Source organism: Grus americana, chromosome Z (genome assembly GCF_028858705.1).
Source record: "Grus americana isolate bGruAme1 chromosome Z, bGruAme1.mat, whole genome shotgun sequence".
NCBI lineage: Eukaryota > Metazoa > Chordata > Aves > Gruiformes > Gruidae > Grus > Grus americana.
The window spans coordinates 63,922,870-63,940,853 of record NC_072891.1 but is presented as its reverse complement, the minus strand read 5'-3'; positions in this window follow the sequence as shown (position 1 = coordinate 63,940,853).

Here is a 17,984-nt window from a genome sequence, read left to right as displayed (position 1 = left end):
GTCTGATGGGGAATGACTGAAAGGAACAGGTTGGTTTGGTCCCAAGTGAAGCTAATGAGCTGCTCTTCATGGGGGTACAGTGATCTTCAGTGTCATAAAAGAGGTCAAGGTAATACCTAGACATTTGGGAAAGACTTTCAAAGGTGGAAGGACAGGAATGTGCTTGAGTTGGGCGCCAAGGGAAAGGCTGTGGAATGTTCATTTTATGAGATCTTTCAGAATAGGTTGGCAATTTTCTGTTATTGTTTGTACTACTGGTTACTCAAAGCTAGATTATCCTATCATGAAATAATGATAGACTAGAATCAGGAATTTCTGCCTTTTTATGGCTTCCTAATAACTTTCCTGGCAAACACAGAGTGGCCTCATAGATTTCTAAGACCATCAACACAAGACATGCATTCTCCACTCTCCTTTTACTCATCACGCAGACTAAGTCCAAGGGGGCTATGAGCTGCGTGCTAAAGCACGAGACTCCTTCTTGTGGTCCCTCACATCCCTGTTTTCTGAAATTCATTCGATATCTGGTGAAGTTAAAGAAAGAAATACAGGAACTTACATGGGCTTTGCTGCTACAGCCATGAAAACATGGGTAACATCCTCTAGTTGAGAGAAACGAAAGACCAGGAGAAAAAAAAGAAAGAAATGCAGAGAGAATATAGCAGGCAATTAAGGGGAAATAGGAAAGTCAGAATAAGTTGCCTGTCTGAGCTAGAGCTCAAGAGATGCAAGGTTTGCAAAGACAAAACCTAAGTGCTACGCTCCAATTTGCAATAGATGTTTTCCTTCTCAGATGCAGAGCTCTGAAATACCTTGTTGAAAACACGCAGGAAGCAAACTTGAATTCAGAGGACAGTCATTGATGATTTTTCCCCCACATTTTGTGAGTGGGAAGCTGCAGGAGAGGATGTAGGCTGGCAGCCCCACGAGGCAAGGATGTAGCAGTAGATGAGACTCTTGGCCAGCTGCACAGGGAGCAGGGGCACTCCTTCATGCTGCAGCTGTGCCCACTTAGCCCAGCTTGGGCCTCACGACCCTGGTTTTGACAGCCCATGAACATGCCCGGCAACATTCACACAACAACCACCACCGTCGGACCCTGTCTTTAGTCCCAGGCTAAGGGGGGGGGACATGGTAAAACAGAGCACACACACTGTAGTTTGTATCCTCCTGAAGAAAGAGTCCAATATTTGGATACTCAAATACTGCCTACCCATACTGCAGAATAAAGAAGAAAATAGATCCTGCGTTTGTAGTTTAACTGCTATGTAAACATAACCTAAAATCCTCAGGTAACCTACTAGCATACTGACGATCCCAACTGCCTACACCTGTTCATCTGAACTGTTTTGCAAGTGCATACAGAGCTCTGAGCTACCATCCGTCTGTCAGGGTACGGCCAGAGCTCAAAGTGCTGTGTAGGCTGGTGCAAATTATCCCAGGAAGCAGTGTATGTGCAAAATCAGTGCTACTTAAAAAACCAAAATATCAGAAGTATGCTCATGGTCTTTGTGCATTCCTTCCTACCTTGCCCTTTCTGATATTTCTTGGGTGTGTCGGCATCACTAGCTTGATCCCATTTGTCAGTTTGTAACATAAACTACCTTTCAGGGAAGCTTAACTCTATTCCTGCTCTGAAGGCTCCGATTTGGTGTTTAAAGTTGTGGGTTTAAAGACTTCACCTTGTATGTCACTTGGTGCGTGCTGGTTTTCAAAGCTCTCAATTTCTTGTGACTCATCTAATACTTTCCAGCTGCTGATTCCAGAGGAAGAGATGTGACCCAACAGCTGATGTTTTATACAAAGAAAGAGTATCCTGTTTGCACAGCACTGTTTCAAACTTGTATTGCACGTGTCCAAAGTTAAACCCATGAATCTGTCCAGGCAGATAATTATATTATTGGGAAATTCACTTTATGTAACTTAGAACAGACCCTGAAAGTTTCAAGAAGCCCAAGATGAAAGTGCTGAGCAGGTTTCTCATGCATTTTTTGTGTATTCTCAGGTGGTTTTTGCAGTCTCAAGTCTTCGGTTAATGTCAACAGATTCCCATTAAAGAATAAAAAAATCCATAAAGCTCTTTGTGTCATGATTTCTCCTTTCAGCATCTCGTCCTCCCAAAAGCCGCATTTCTTAGCTAGAAGTTTCAGTATGTTTTAAGCTCCTGTTAAAATTCTCTGTACCCAGTCACTCAAGACTTTCCATTGACTATCTAACTTTCCACAGCAAAACTACTGGACAGCAAGTCTTAGAGGCTGCTCAGTTCAGGACTGGGCTGCCACAGGTTTATGGCTATTTATTAGATTTACTTTCCCACCAGTTATGCAACCAGTTGCATCGCTGACTGCACTGACAGCTGCATGACTGTTGCTGGAGTTAAGTGCGTTAGCAGGCTGCCAAAGCAGCCTTGTCTCTGGAGGATTCATTTCCCTGTGAGTCATTTTGGCTTGGTCACTTTTTCCTCACTACAGTTTGTTCAGAGGTAAGTTTCTGCCCATGAGTCACTAGTGTGATTGTAGAGCCACGTCTGGTGAAGTCCCCCGGGGAGGCTCAGGAGCCATAATGTTTCCGGCACAGACTTCAGTCAGCCATTCAAAACCACCTGTAGCCTCTCAGAAATTGGCAATCCATTTGCTTTCTTTCCAAACCCAGCAAATTCTCAGTAGCCCACCCAAGTGGGCAGTGCTGTTCACAGGAAGGTTATGTGAGGACAGGGCTGTATGGAGCAAAAACACCCTCCAAAAAAAAAGGAAGGGGAATGTGAGGGTATTAAAAGCATGCCTGAATATTGTGTTTGTAAATGAGCAGCAGTAAGTTATCAGTAAGTTAACTGTAGCAGCAGAAGACATTTATGTCAGATTCTGGAAAGCTATCCATGGCAGGAAATGGTTATGTAAAGTGCAAAATTGCTACTATTTAAAAGTGCTTTTTGATCAACAAAGTGAGAAAAGATGTACTTCATGCTTTTCACTCTGAAATAGAGCAATTTGAGCAATTTAAGAAAGTTCTTCTCAGAAGGGAGCCCCAAGCTTGCAGACTTGAATTTTGCTATAACCGGCAAAGCTCACAGCATTGCCAGATGACACACGAGAGCAGAGGAGAAACAGGGCACTCTTCCCTGAGTTTCATGTGCTGTTTGTCATTTTAGTAAAGGATCTGAACATCTAAAGTTAGAAGGGAGGAGCTGGGCACTGGCAGAGGGGTGCACAGCTGTGCCCTCATCTCGCACCTTGCCAAAGCCCAATGCTACAGCTCTCCATTTCTCCAATTTCCTCTGCCCAAAGGGTTACAGAGAAGCATGTTTTAGAAACAGGAGCCTATGTCTATCAGCTGTGTGAGTCAAATAACCCACTCACACCCCCCAAGTGTATTTGATAATCCAGATAATATAGCACACAATGTCCTGAGGCTGGGCAGAAGCTTTCTGAAGGGAAATGAGAGAAGCGGGGTCACTCTGAAAGCAAGATGGGCAAAGATCTGAAGGTAGGGAATGACTCCCTATGGTAGAAAAAAGGCACCTTAACAAATCACACAGAATGGGTTCCTTTTCTATGATTAATGTTATCTATCCTAATTTCCAAGAAATTAGGTGGAAGGAGAATCCAAGAACACTCTGTGCCTAAACATGCCAAAACACTGTGGATGTTAAAACGGTAAGCCATCCCTCTGATCTCACACAACTGTAAACCCTGAGCTATTCCACTGGAGTTACCATGCTGGATAAACAAGATCAAAATCAGGTTCACAGGGCTGACCCAAATCTTTTGATGCACTTGTGAAGCAGACATTTTGGTTAAGTGATTGAAACCATGTAGTTCATCTCTCATAGCCCAAACACTGTCACTGACTGTGTTCCACACAGCAGAGGAGCAGGTGAGCTTCCCTTGAGTGGGCTCTCCCTGCTCACACGACTCCTGCCCTTCTCCCTCCCTTGGGCTGCTGAATGGAAAATCTCAAGTTTTCCCTCCTTTCTGGGGTGCTTGGCTGCTACTGACCAGACATTGAAGCTTGTCATGAATTTTAAATGAGGCCACCACTCTAATTGTTAATGGATTTCCTTTATTATCGAGGTGAGTGTGCTGTGGCATTGCCTCGTCAGAGACTGCATCACTCTGCTGTGGAGGAACAATGTGAACCAGAGCTCATCTTCTGCTGGGGCACTTTGAGACTCGTTCCTACTTGTAGAATCTTAGAATCATAGAATGGTTTGGGTTGGAAGGGACCTCGAAGATCATCTAGTTCCAACCCCCCTGCCATGGGCAGGGACACCCTCCACTAGACCAGGTTGCCCAAAGCCTCATCCAACCTGGCCTTAAACACTTCCAGGGAGGGGGCCTCCACAGCCTCTCTGGGCAACCTGTGCCAGTGCCTCACCACCCTCACAGTAAAGAATTTCTTCCTAACATCTCATCTAAATCGACCCTCCTTCAGCTTAAACCCATTACCCCTTGTCCTATCACTACATGCCCTTGTAAACAGTGTCTCTCCAGCTTTTCCTCTCCATGAATTATGACTTTGAAGGACTTGAGCAGGCCCACCTCTTACAGCATCTGTAACTATTATTAGACATACCTCCTGCTGTCCCTGGGCTTGGTACAGCAGCAGTCACCATGCATCCTCCTGGCTGTCCTGCCGCAAGCAGCACAGGTGTGCAGGTGCTGGGGAATAGGCTCTTCTGGTGCGGCCATAAACTTTCTCCCTCAGGGATTTTAACACTGGTTTTACAACTGCTTGCTTTTATTAGAGTCAATAATTTTTGTGAATGCTCAGAGAGTGCTGGTCAGATATCAAGCTGTGATGTGTAGCTTATTCACCATTAGAATTTCTCTCTACTTCTTCGTATGAGTGCTGGGAAATACTACAGTAAATCAAGAAAACAACGTGCCACTAGACATACATGACTGTTCAGATTGGCAACATGAGGTGCATATTCCTGCAAATGCCATGGTCCAAGATAGTGACACATGTAATTTTGTTTCATACAAAAAAACCCCCCCAAAAAACCCAAAACCCAACGATAGTTTTAGCAACTGGTAGAAGATAAGGGAGTTTTGAGTGCATTGGATAAAGTAGTTACTCTGATTCCTTCCTTTTTTCTTTGCTTTCTTTTCAGTTGCATCCACATATAATTCTGGAAACACGAATGAAGTCAGAAAATCCGTTTGTGACACAGGCTTGGTGTGGAAATGGTGTACTTTGGGGTAGTTCAAGCTGAAACCTGCCAGATGAAAAATGAGTAGTGCAGTCCCAATACACACCTCCAAACCATTGTCGGTAAGAAGCCGATTGCTTCCCAGAACCACTTCACCAATCACCCCTCTCTCAGGAGCAAACAAAAGGCACCTGTTGTGGCCTTGAGTTGCTTTGACACTGACATACCGAGGGTACAGCATGCTAGTTTGTGCCCTCTAAGATCCCAAATTATCAAAAAGGATCTGTTCCATAGCACAAGAATTGCTTGTGGTGCAGAGGGAATCGGGAGCTGTCTAGTGCCATTCACTTTTCAGGCCACTTCCAGAGGAACAGCTGTCATTCCTGTCCTGCCCCTTTGCCCCCTACCTGTATTGTGAAAGCAAGCTGCTGGCTCAGAAATAGGCAACATGAGACCCTTAATCCGCTTTCCTCTTCCACACTGAACTTGCATAATCCATGAGAGAGCCAGGCCAAATCTGGTTATTTATAATCCAGCAAAAACTCTGGCCTGCTGTCTGCGTCGCCCCAGAGGGGGTTTCCCAAAGTGCAGGAGAGTGTGATATTCACATCCTATTTCTGGTAGTTTGCTTTAAGAATATCAGTGCTAAAAATTTTCTACTTAAAAGGTAGTGACATGGTCTATTTTAAATGCATATTTTGCCTCAGGTGTACCTACCATCCTGAGTACAGACAGCTATGTTCATTGTAGTGTCAAAAATAATTGAATGCTATTATTATTTGAGTTAGAGTATTGAAACTATTTGTTCTGAAATGAATGTCTGTGCCTACCCCAAATAGTTTTTTATTGCTGTGAAGCCTCTGGGGAAATGTTTATGTTGGTTTTGCATTATATTCCTAATCTAATTAAATTTTTAGTGTTTTCTGGGGTTTAAGGCCTTAAGGTCAACCAGAAAATGGTACGTTATTCACTGAAAGGAAAAAAAAAAAAACCCCAAACAACAAGAAAACAGGTAAATATTCTACCATCATTGAAAATCCAGTGACTTAAAGGCATCGAGAGAGTTTATGGTTGTCAGGATGGTCTGGTCATGGGGTGTGCAGGAGCAGGTTCAGTGCTTCGTGCATGATTCCGAAAGACAGGAGGAAGCCCAGCTTTCTGAAATGGGTTCACATATACCAGTCTGAAATAAAAATGTTGCATGATTTTCAGAAGTAGGAACAAACTTTACCTGCCGTTGGATATAACATTACTGCACTATTGGCAAACAAGATGTTGTCTGTTTTCATCATAATACATCACTTCATTTGCTGTTTCTGAGATTGGTGTTTACAAATACAATAGGTGGGAGTGTAAGACAAAGGGGTATTGACTTTGCAGCAGGACCCAGGCAGGAATTACTACAAGAGAAGAGAGTTGTGACCCTCCTTATGCCTTTCTTGTGGCCCAGCAGAACAAAGATCCATTCCTGATGCCAATCCCAGGTTGTCTTTGCTTCTCAAACACTTTAGAGCAGTGCAAAGCTCAGTAAAGCAGTTGGGGAAAGATGAGTTTTCAAGGAACCTGTGTTACAACTCCTTCCCTGGGCCATAATCCCTAAATCAGTCCAAAATTATTCCCTGTCCAAAAATTGCCTGACAACTGATTAACTGTGGTTTAGACTTCTTTTACTAGGGCATAATGAAGACAGGCTGAGAGAGTTGGGGTTGTGCAGCCTGGAGAAAAGAAGGCTCCGGGGAGACCTAATTGCGGCTTTCCAGTACCTAAAGGGGCCTACAGGAAAGCTGGAGAGGGACTGTTTATCAGGGAGTGTAGTGATGGAACAAGGGGTAATGGGTTTAAACTAAAAGAGGGGAGATTTAGATTAGATGTTAGGAAGAAATTCTTTACTGTGAGGGTGGTGAGGCACTGGAACAGGTTGCCCAGAGAGGTTGTGGAGGCCCCGTCCCTGGAAGTGTTCAAGGCCAGGCTGGATGGGGCTTTGGGCAACGTGGTCTAGTGGAGGGTGTCCCTGCCCATGGCAGGGGGGTTGGAACTAGATGATCTTTGAGGTCCCTTCCAACCCAAACCATTCTATGATTCTAAGATTCTACAAGTAGGAGCTTGTAGAAGATGAGCTCTGGTTCATGTTGTTCCAACCCAAACCATTCTAAGATCCTATGATTCTACGATTCTATGATTCTATGATTCCTGATACATCAGCAGAAAAAGTTGCTTTTGAAAATTCAGCTTTAACTTTTCTGCACCTTACAGATGTAAGTGGAGATAATACTGATTATTAGGCACTCTAATGTGAGAGGCTGCAGAGTTCTTTGGGGACAAGTTAAAAATTTGCATTAAAAATAGCCCAAGGACCAGAGCATGACACTAAAAAAATGTGGGAAACTGGTCAAATTTACTGATTTTTATGCAAACTAAGGCAAGTCACTCTGTGTCAGATCTAAAAGAAAAAGAAAATAACAAAAAAGAAGAAAAGCAATCACCTACAGGTTCCATGTTGGAACGTACTTTTTGGCACTCCAAAAATGTAACCCCCACCTCTCCCTGCTTCACCCCACTTCATGGCCCATTTTTGCTACAACTCCTCTATAAAACACTACCTTCAGCCTTCACAGCAGTGCTGCAGGGACACTTTAGTGACTGTGAAACACTAAACACATGGTGATCTGATCCATGCAAGTATGAAAGATGCATACAGCAGGTTGTCATTATTCCTTTCTACACACTGTTACTGCAGTGATTCAAAAAACTGATTGCTGATACTTCTGACCTCTACAATTATGAAATATTTGCTGTAGCTAACAGTACTTGCCTCAGCCCACAGGTTTTCAATGAATTACGTTCCTTTATTCTAGCAGTAACATTTTCTAGGATCATCATTAGTTCTTCCTCCTCCCTGTATGTTCAGCCCTGACTTATTTATGAGGAACATCTACACGTTGTTGTATCCATTTTTGTTGCTTACTACTCTTAATGTATGCTATTCCCTGACTGCCCAAAAAGTTTAAGATATTCACAGATTTTGAAGACATCATTGCAAAAAAATCCAATCATATCTTTTAGTAATAATAATCACTACTGGTAGTCAAAACTGAGAGTAATTACACTGACTAATTAAAGAAGTCTTTCTATGCCTTTGTTATTCTCTCTGGGTGAGTTGCTTGCTGGCCCTGAGGTATGGGATTTGGCTTTGGGATTATTTTTTTTTTTATCCTAAATTCAGAAATCTGTTCCTTAAAATCAGTTGGATAGGCTGATCCTCCTCTAGAGTCAGCAACGCCTTGCAACAGAAGTTTTCAAATCCTGCTCTGCACTGCAGGGTATTGAGCAGAGGCCCGTACCTTAACCTGTGCAAGCTAAGAGAAGTTTGCCTTAGCCAATTAAATTAACTGATCCACGAAAGTTTTAAGAAGAAATACTAAAAGTTTGAAAGTTTGAAACTAAGGGATCTACTGATATTATACAAGCAATTTTTTAACAGTCAACAAGGATTCACCGAGGACAAAATCGCATCTAACCAATCTCATTTCCTCTACAATAAGGAAAAGGCTTGTGAATAAAAAACAGAAGCCATAAATCTTGCCTTTCATTATGGTTTTTGACATTGGCTGATGTGATCTTTTTTATAATCAAACTAGGCAAACCAGGTCAGGATAAAATACTGTTGGGTGGGACCAAAATTGTGGAACCATACCAGAAAAGTTCTCAGCTGTTTACTACAAAAACACAGTCATAGATTAAGTCCTGCCTTGGGCTTTGTGCAAATCAACATTTTCAGTAACTAGAATATTGAACTAGAAAGTAACATTGTTGAATTTTAGGCACTGAGCTAGAGATACCGGTGGTGGCACTGGTAAACACCATGAACACTTAAAATTGCCTTGACAAATCAATTTTTTTTCTTTGTAAGCAGGTGTTGTTCAATAAGAAGGTGCCACATGCAGACAATGTCACCTAATGCTTAGACAGACACACAAATTTTGAGTAGTACTTCCATACAAAAGGATCTGGGGGTCATAGTGGATCTGAAGTTAGCAGGAGTTATTCTGCTGCTGTTGCTAGAAAAGCAAACACTGTACTGGAATACATAAACAGAGACATAACCTACAGGGTTCGTACAGTACTCGTTCCACTCCAGCCAGCGTTTGCAAAACCTCAGCTGAACTGCTGTATCCAGTTTTGGGCAAGGCACTTCCTGCAAGATGGGGAGAAGCTGGAGGGAGTCCAGAAGAGAGCAATGAGAATAGCCAGAGGTCTAGAAAATGCTCTTAGAAAAGAAAGACTGCAAGAAGCAGGACTGCTTAATTTAACATGAGGGGAACATGACAACACTCCTGAAGTATACAAAAGGCAGCTGCAAAGGGGCAGGGGAAGATCTTGTTTCCTGGTCCATGGAAGTCAGGGCAGGAAACAGAGACCCTAAATCCTGGTGGGGGCTCCAGGTTTAATGTTAGGAAGTGTTTCCTAACAGCTCAGCCATTGCTGCAGGACATCTTGGAAAATCTCAGATACACTCAAGAAAAATGGCACAAATTTCTCTCATGAGTGTCACAGCTATGCAGGCAGTTTATCCTGCTGCAGAAAGCCAAACCTCTTGGGAAACCTTTCCAGTCTAGTAGTTACCAACAACCACATTTATTTCAAATATATTAAACAAAAGAAAAGGGAAGAACAGACAAAAGACAAGTGCAAGATTTTAGAGCCCACTGGTCAATAAATAAAGGGAGGGATGAAGTTGTTCAGGCCTCCAATCCACTTCCAGTAATTTAGAAAATACTTAGTAAGAAACATAGAATGGATGAAGAACTAATGATCCGAAGCTTTTGATTTTAATATACCCTGGTTCCAGCTGCTCTGTCTCCTAGGATATTCACGTCTACCCCAACACCACTGCACCTTCCTGGTCTCAGTGGCCAGAAAAGGAAGACATTGGTCAGCTCAGTTAATTTCAGGACATCATCCAGAAATGGGAGCATGGGCTGCATAGCTTTCTTCCGCATGCATTTTTGCATCCTTTGCTTGGGCAGCACAGCCCTGACAGGGTCAGGATATTAGGAACCAGCTAGCCCCAGTCAGCAAGCCACATATTCCATGCTCGCTTTGGGCAGAAGAAACATCACAGCTCAGGCTCAGCAGAACAAGAGCAAATGCCTGCCCTGGTGCAACAGCTCCATGCCTGATGCAAGCTGGTAAACACCCACTCGAGGTGCTTGGCAGGGAGTGCACATGCTGGCCACAACATGAATATGGGTAACAAGGAGATCTTTAAGGCTGCTCTGGAGGTGGTGGTGATGTTTGTCCGGACCGAGGCAGCAACACCCGCTCCTCACAAAGGTGCCCCTTCCAAGACCCACTCACCCTTGCCTCTCACTCTTTCTCAGCTAAAAACAGGTCTTTTGCAGACTGGCTGGTGACCACAGCAGCAGCTACAAGCAGTGCCATGGGCCATGCACAGAGCCTGGTGGGAATTAGTGGGACTTGTGAGATCGTGTGCCGAGTTGAGTTTCTCTACCATCAGCCTTACTAGTGCGTTGGCAATGGGTGAAGAAGCTGTGGGTCTTGCTGTCCACTCTTATGTATGTGTACTTTACTGATGCTGACCAGGCATAAACACAAGATCTCTAAGAATAGCTGCCCAACACATCTTAACTGAGTTTTCACTTCAAATGGGAAATTTTAGTTATTTTTAATAATATCTAAAAGAACAAGATTTCATATGGTTATTTTTTTTTCCCTTATAGCAATCTCTCTCCAACTAAATGGAAAAGAAATAATGGGAATGCTATACCATGTTAATGAACCAAAGGCTTCAATGCTTTATACATCAAATATTTTTATCCTTTTCTTTCTTTTTCTGTACCTTACTTAAAACATTTAATGTATTTTTAAGTACACTGGTTTCCATGAATATAAGCAGACTAGTATATAAAGCTCTGAACCATGACTGTTTGCTTATTACACTGTGCTGGGGCTGTGCTAAAGCTAGTAGTTTCATGGCTGCATGTAACCTAATTACAGCATTAGAAGAAGGAGTCAGAGCCTGCAGACTGTGGCCCGCTGGCCCTATGGTTTAACTGAAGGTAAGATGGGCTAACTAGCAAATGTGAGGAGGAGGATAAATAGTGAGTGAAACACAACTGACATGATCGAACTTGCTACATCAAGTTTCTATTATTTCAACAACCTACAGTATTTCTGTTGTTTCAACAATGATTTTAATTTTTCACTTTAGCTCACTGAAGAAAACAATTAATTAAAAATAAGGAGTTTCTTTTAAGACACCTACTCAGATAATAAGCCATTTTTCCCTCTCAAAGCATCCGACTGATATGTCACCAAGAAGCCAAGGCATCTCCCCATGTTCGTCCTTCAGCCAGGACCAGCTTCTGTTTCCTGCATGTGCAAGAGAGATGAGCATGGACTGCACCGCAGCTCACAGGGCCGGCCTGAGCATGGCCCCAGCTGCCCAAAGGGTTACCTGCTCCAGCTCCCCCCTGTTCTGCCCCGCCAGCCACCGCTGCTCCCAGGGACTTACAGAGGTGCCCAGCAAATGCCACATTTTGGCTTCACGTGCTCCATTTGGAGCTGGAGCTCTTATCTACTTGACTTGTACAAATAACCTTCACCTTTCCAAATTCTACCAGCTAGTAAAGGCTACTGTATGGACATAAACCACTTGTAATGCTGGCGATAGCTGCATTCCCTTTGAAGAAGAGACGTGGGAACAAACCTGTATCTGGATGCTTGCTCCTAACTCACACAATGTGACACTGAACAGGCTAAGGACAGTTTCTCTGGGATCAGCTGGTAGCATTCAAGCTGCCTCATGCTTTGTCGAGGCACATGTAACCACCAGGGTAATTGTCTGTCCAAAAGTAAATTTTATTTTTGTGGTAGCATTCAGATCACTCCTCAGAAGTATGTTTGTAACATCTGCAGTCTACCCATTGACTCTGATGTGCCCATCAGCTACGTAATACCATCTGATCATGAGGATGATTATATTAATTCACATACATTTAAAAGACAATAATTCATTATGCATTTCACTGAATATAGATGTGTAAATCTGTTTCTGGGAATCATTCTTACTTAGTCCTGAAGATTGGTCTCCTAGTATGTTTAAGGGGTCAGTCAGTACTAAATGATGGATAGGTATGAAATTGTACATTCAGTCCTGAAATGAAATAAAAAATGTTCTTTATTCTAATGAACAAAGGAAAAAGAAAAGATGTTGTGGAGTTTTTTTTCCCAGATTTTCCACTAGGAAAATTTAGCATGAAGAATTATTTGTGTTTTCTATATTGTGTGAGAGCAGTTTATGCCAATTACTTAGATTTTCCTTCTTTTGTGAATTTTAAAGGGCTTAGAGTACTTTGTGTGGTTTTCCTCATTTTAGAGCCAACCCAGCTATTACTAAACTTCATTGAAGAAAGCTTTGTAAGCATTCTTGTTCAGAGATGAAGCCAAGAATTTAGGCAGGTTTACAGAGCTGACTTTCATGCAGATAAGAGGACCACCATCAAACAGTGTCTCTTTAAATTTTAACTTCACTTCATGAGTTCAGTTACTTTTGCTATTGGAGATAAAAGGGAAGACTTAATGTGGTAGAAAAAATTTCTTCCTAGCAGCCTGCTTTTTGCACAATTATCAAATGCATCTGAATCTAGTCACTCTAAGAGACAGTGCACTCAACTAATTAGGCCTCAGATCTGATTTAGTGCAACACTTCCTAAGTATTAACATCAAATTAAACTTAACAGCTTCTACGGCAATGCGGGTGAATTGCTAAAAAGTAATTTATAATTATGATGGAAATTCTCCAGATTCTCATGCAGTTCATCTTTATGAATGCTCCAATAGCTTTAAGGTATTTTATCAGAACAGTCTGGAATATAAAATAAGGTTATAACAGAAATCTTCCATCCGGTATTTCCTTTGCGATATATAGTAATCACTTATTGTTTTTTAGCACAGTTCTTTGAGTTAAATCTGAACTGACAAGACCCAAATGAATGTCTGACCAGTTTCCTTCACCTGCAGCATTGATCACTTCATACAATAATGTAGCCAATGGCAAATGCTACTGGCTGTTTAGAATCCCTGAACTCCACATTTTCCCAGCAATTATACCCAAATTACAGTAAAGGAAAAAACAGGTTTTATTTCCACTTCTACAATCAAGAAGTTATGTACGCTCCCTTTGTTTAATGCTGGTCTTGTTACAGAGAATAGTGTAAAGATTGAAAGAGTCTGCAACAGACAAATTCAAGGGAGAAAATGAGCAAGGTGTGGAGGAAGCAGACCTGCCCTGAATTTCTAGCAGGCTTTTCTTTAATTTTGGCATGCTGCTTTTCATAGGAATATAATTAGCCTGATGTTTTTAGATATTTCAGATGAAATATGCATTTATGCAGCTAGATGTCAAAGGCTAAGTTCAACTATAACAAATGTTATTTATTGCAGATTGGTTCTTGCTCCCTAGTTACATTTGTGGGAATAGAAGAAGTCATTGTTTCTCTGGAAATCCTTTATGAAATCATACTGGTTTCAGGGCTACATTGGTGTCAGCTGGTAAGGAAAAACAGGAGATGAAAGAGAAGTAACTTCCACTCTGGGATATTACATGAAATTATTCCTTAAAGATGTTTTTCATATGGAATACTTATACTGCTAAAAGTAACTAATAAATATGATTCAGCACTGTGAAAGTGGAGGCTAAGCTCAATTTTTGAAAGGGATAATACTGTTGATCTAGCTTCACTGCTGTGTTTTTTGTTTATCTCATGCAAAGAAAATCCCAGAAAATCCTAAAGGTCACCATTGCACAGGGACCATCCATGGCCCCTTAGGTTTTGACAGAGCTTATTTTCAATATTGGTCTGGCATAAAGATACTGAGAGCAAAGCTGGGACATTTTGAATAAAATAAAAATCTTAAAACTGGTGACATAAGCTCGCTCAGAGGGCTTTTTCTCTTAGGTGTTCACCCAGGAAACCATTTGTGTTTCACTCAAAGAGTCCTTCTCTCCATTTTTAGCCAGTTGACCGTTTTTAGAACCTTTGCAGTTAACATTTGTGAATTTATAAGCAAATGTATAATTTCTAACTAAAATGTTAATGCTGTTTAAAAACATAAAGTGAAACTTCTGGTAACAAAGCCATTAATTCTGAGATATATGTAAATGAACCCCCCAGCATTTATGTTTCCCAGCAACGTTTTTTGTTGGTTGAGGTTTTTTTGTTTTGGTTTTGTTTTTAATCTAAAGCCACTGCCAAATCTGACCACCTTCTGCAAGTCATTTTGGGTCTGCTGAGAGCTGAGGAGAAACAGGAAAGAGGGAAATTTGTCCAGTACTGCAATGATCTGTTTCTCAAAACTTGCCTCTGGGGACGTTCTGAACCAAGGCCATAACATATGGCATGTGTGACAATATATCAGATTTTGTCATTCACAGGGCCTGGCTTGCATACTTCACAAAACAGTCATTTTCCCAGAAGCTGGTCTGCACCAAAGTAATTTTTTTGTTTTTAATTGAGTATCTGTGCTACACATTGCCTTCATATTTGTGCTTATTCACATTTTCTCTGCATTACTGTTAGCAATGACAATTTTAAGAGGACATGGGAGAGACCTCCAGCTGAGTGCCGTATACACAGTGATACTTTTCTAATAGATTGGAGATACAGGTTTATAGTCTGCTAATGACATAATTTGGAGTTAATGTAGCAACCTGGGCTTTTGTCCACGAACTTTAGGCAGTTTATTGACTGCCTCTCCAGATTGAGTTCAGAGAAAGGTAAAAAGCTACTTTGGACTTCTACCATGGGTAAACGTAATGTGGAATTATTGGGACAACTTCAGAACTGCAGCACTTTAATCAGTTGCACTGTGATGTTGTAGGAGAGCAGTTAGTGTGCTTTTAAAAGCCAGAAAAGAACCATGTCAAAAAAGTTAATTTTTGCCAGAATACTCGAAAGTACAAGTCAGTACATTTCTAATTATTATCTTTCAGTTTTCAATCCAAATCACAGCACTTCTTAAGCTAAAATTTCAATTAATTTTGAGACATTTTGCCAAAGCCCAAGAATACCACAGCATCCACACATCATTGTATGGAATGTTTCTCTTCCACCCACAAATGTTCTAATTCTATGCCAAACAAAAATACAGCATTAGACAAACCCTAACCTTAAAAGACAAAAATAAAACAGAAATACTGTTCATACCCTCATAATTTTCTTCCTTAATTAGTTCATTTACTCTACAGTAACACCATTACTCTCTGAATCAGATACTTCTCTAGCAATTAAATTAATTATAATTTAGTGGACTGAAACTGCACTCTTCTGTGCAATGTACAAATACAGCAAGCAAGGAACAAATCCAAAGGTCACATAAAGCAAGAATAAAAGTGCGGAGGAAGGGAGATATTTGTCTTCCATCAAATGTGCTAGTGGGACAGCAAGCAGCACTCCTTTCCCTTAACTTTGCTGGGACTATTCATGTTTTGATGGGCTGAGATTTTTAAGAGTAGACCAAAGAAACTGGGGGAAGAAGTGGAGGTTTGAAATTCTCATATTCGTTTGAGTTGTTGCATCTGAGTTTATTCGGCTCAGTGCTGCAGTATCAATCACTTCGTTGTGTGGGCAGGTTGGAGCGGAAAATGCACACACACATGTGCACACTCTCACACTGCTCTGTAGGGTCCAAATTTACTTTACCCAGTGACATAGTAAAGACACTTTACACATGCAAAATGTGCTAAATAGTAAGCCAAAATGCAGCCCTCTTTATCTACCCAAGGTGAGGGGAACCTGCTGTGGCTACATAGCAGTAGTAGCAATTCTCTTTCTTTTCTTCCTTTGCTCCCATTCTTCTAGAAGTTGTGACTATCTTTGACACCTCCCTGTTATCGCCTGCATTTTTACCATATATGAGATTTTTATACGTGGAATACATATTCCTTGTTCTTTTCACGCCCTACAACCAGTTTCCCCAGCTGTCCAGGTTACCCTCCTTTAGTGACCAGTAACTGACCATTTGTGATTTGTGCTTCCACTCCTAGCCTCCCGTTACCCACTCCCTTGTGCTTGTATCCTTAGTGCTTCTATTACTGTCTTCTGTCACCTTTTGGTTGTACTCTTGAGGATTCCTGCTACTGAGTAGGATGATCTCAAAGCTACATTATCAGAAACCTCATCTTGACCCCTTGCAAAATTGCTGCAGTTTGGATATACTGGAAGGATTTTAAAGACCATTCTAGAGTACATATTTCCCAAATGTAAATATGGAAGCATAGCAGGTACAGAGACCTGTATACAGTACTGCCTTTCACCATCTCCAGTAGGGCTTCTTTTTTGTCAGGAAGCGTGCCTCCATCACATTAGTAGTCTTTAGCCAGACCTTCATGAGAAGCAGGACGCAACCTTCTTATGCAATAATAAATGCTGTAAACCCCAGAACAAACTCTGCCTGACCTTCAGCCACTTTCCAAGAAATAGTTTAAGTATTTTCCAAAAAGGCAACAGTTATGGCGGAAGTTGTCCAGCTTGGCAAGTATATGAGAAAGAGATGCCAAAAAGTCCAACCCTATTTGCCAGCCTTAACAGTATATAATATCTACTTGCAAGTTTCCATTCAGTAAATCAGAGATAAGCATTAGCCACTTTTTACATCATAAGAACAAAGCTTCTACATAAATACATGTTGGTCTCTCTAGTTCATCATATTTATTTTGGTTTTAATGTCAAACCATATGAACATCTTACTTAAGCACAGATATTTTGTTCTGACTTGCAACTCTGTTTCAAATGGTGAAAATTCCTCTACCAGTGCCCATTAACATAACCTGAAATGAAAGCTAAACAAAAGTCAGAGGTTTTGAGTAATGGCACTGGAAGAATTGCTCCAGCTTTTGTCAGGCATCTAACAAATTTTTCTAGCCACAGTGAGGAAGAGAAAGGTTTTGCCCTATATTTCTTTTTCAAACCTGCTGGGAAATGAAAAGTAGATGACTACAAAAATAAGTATTTTGAGGGCTATCAACCTTATTTGCTCTCTTGATCCTCCAAAGCAAGTATGCATGACTAATTCCAAGTTTTATTTGTTTTCAGGTCTTTCTACCTACAGAGTCATGCAATCTGACTTAGAGGCGGCCGCATTCCAAGCACTCTGCAAGCAGAGGACCCCAATGCTTCAGGGAATCCTGGTTGATAATATTTTGCCAATGCCAAAATACCACAGATGGTTATGTAATTATATATACTTTGTCTAAAAATAGGAGAGCAAGTTTTGCTAGCAGGAAGAAAGATATTTTTTCCCCACCTCTAAAAACAAACTGATCACAGTATGTTTAAGATGACTACGAGTGGTCTAAAGCACATGAAACTTACTTGTTTAAAACTCTCATTTGAAAATTAGACCTGCTTTCACAACGAGTTCTTAATCAGCCCTTGAAAAACTCCCTTGAATATGTGAGAAAACTATTGGATGCTTCTTATGGAGCAATTCAATTGTACTACAAACTGGATGCACAACTGGCACATTTTTAATTTGACAAAGTATCAAACCAAAGAGAAGAAGGGCTAAGTTCTGAAATGCTCCAAGTGTCCTGGCTGCAGTCCAGCAAAGCACTTACTCACATCCTCCATTTAAAATAACCGGTTCCACTTCAGGCTGCTCACATGCACAAAGTCAGGTAGTACAGCTGTGCCGTGTTGGCAAGGGAAAGGTCCTATCTATGGAAAAAGTTGCTTGAGGTAGATTTTCCTGTAAACAGATCTTAGGTCAAAGGGAAAATATTTTAAAAGCGAGAAAAGTAATGCTGCTG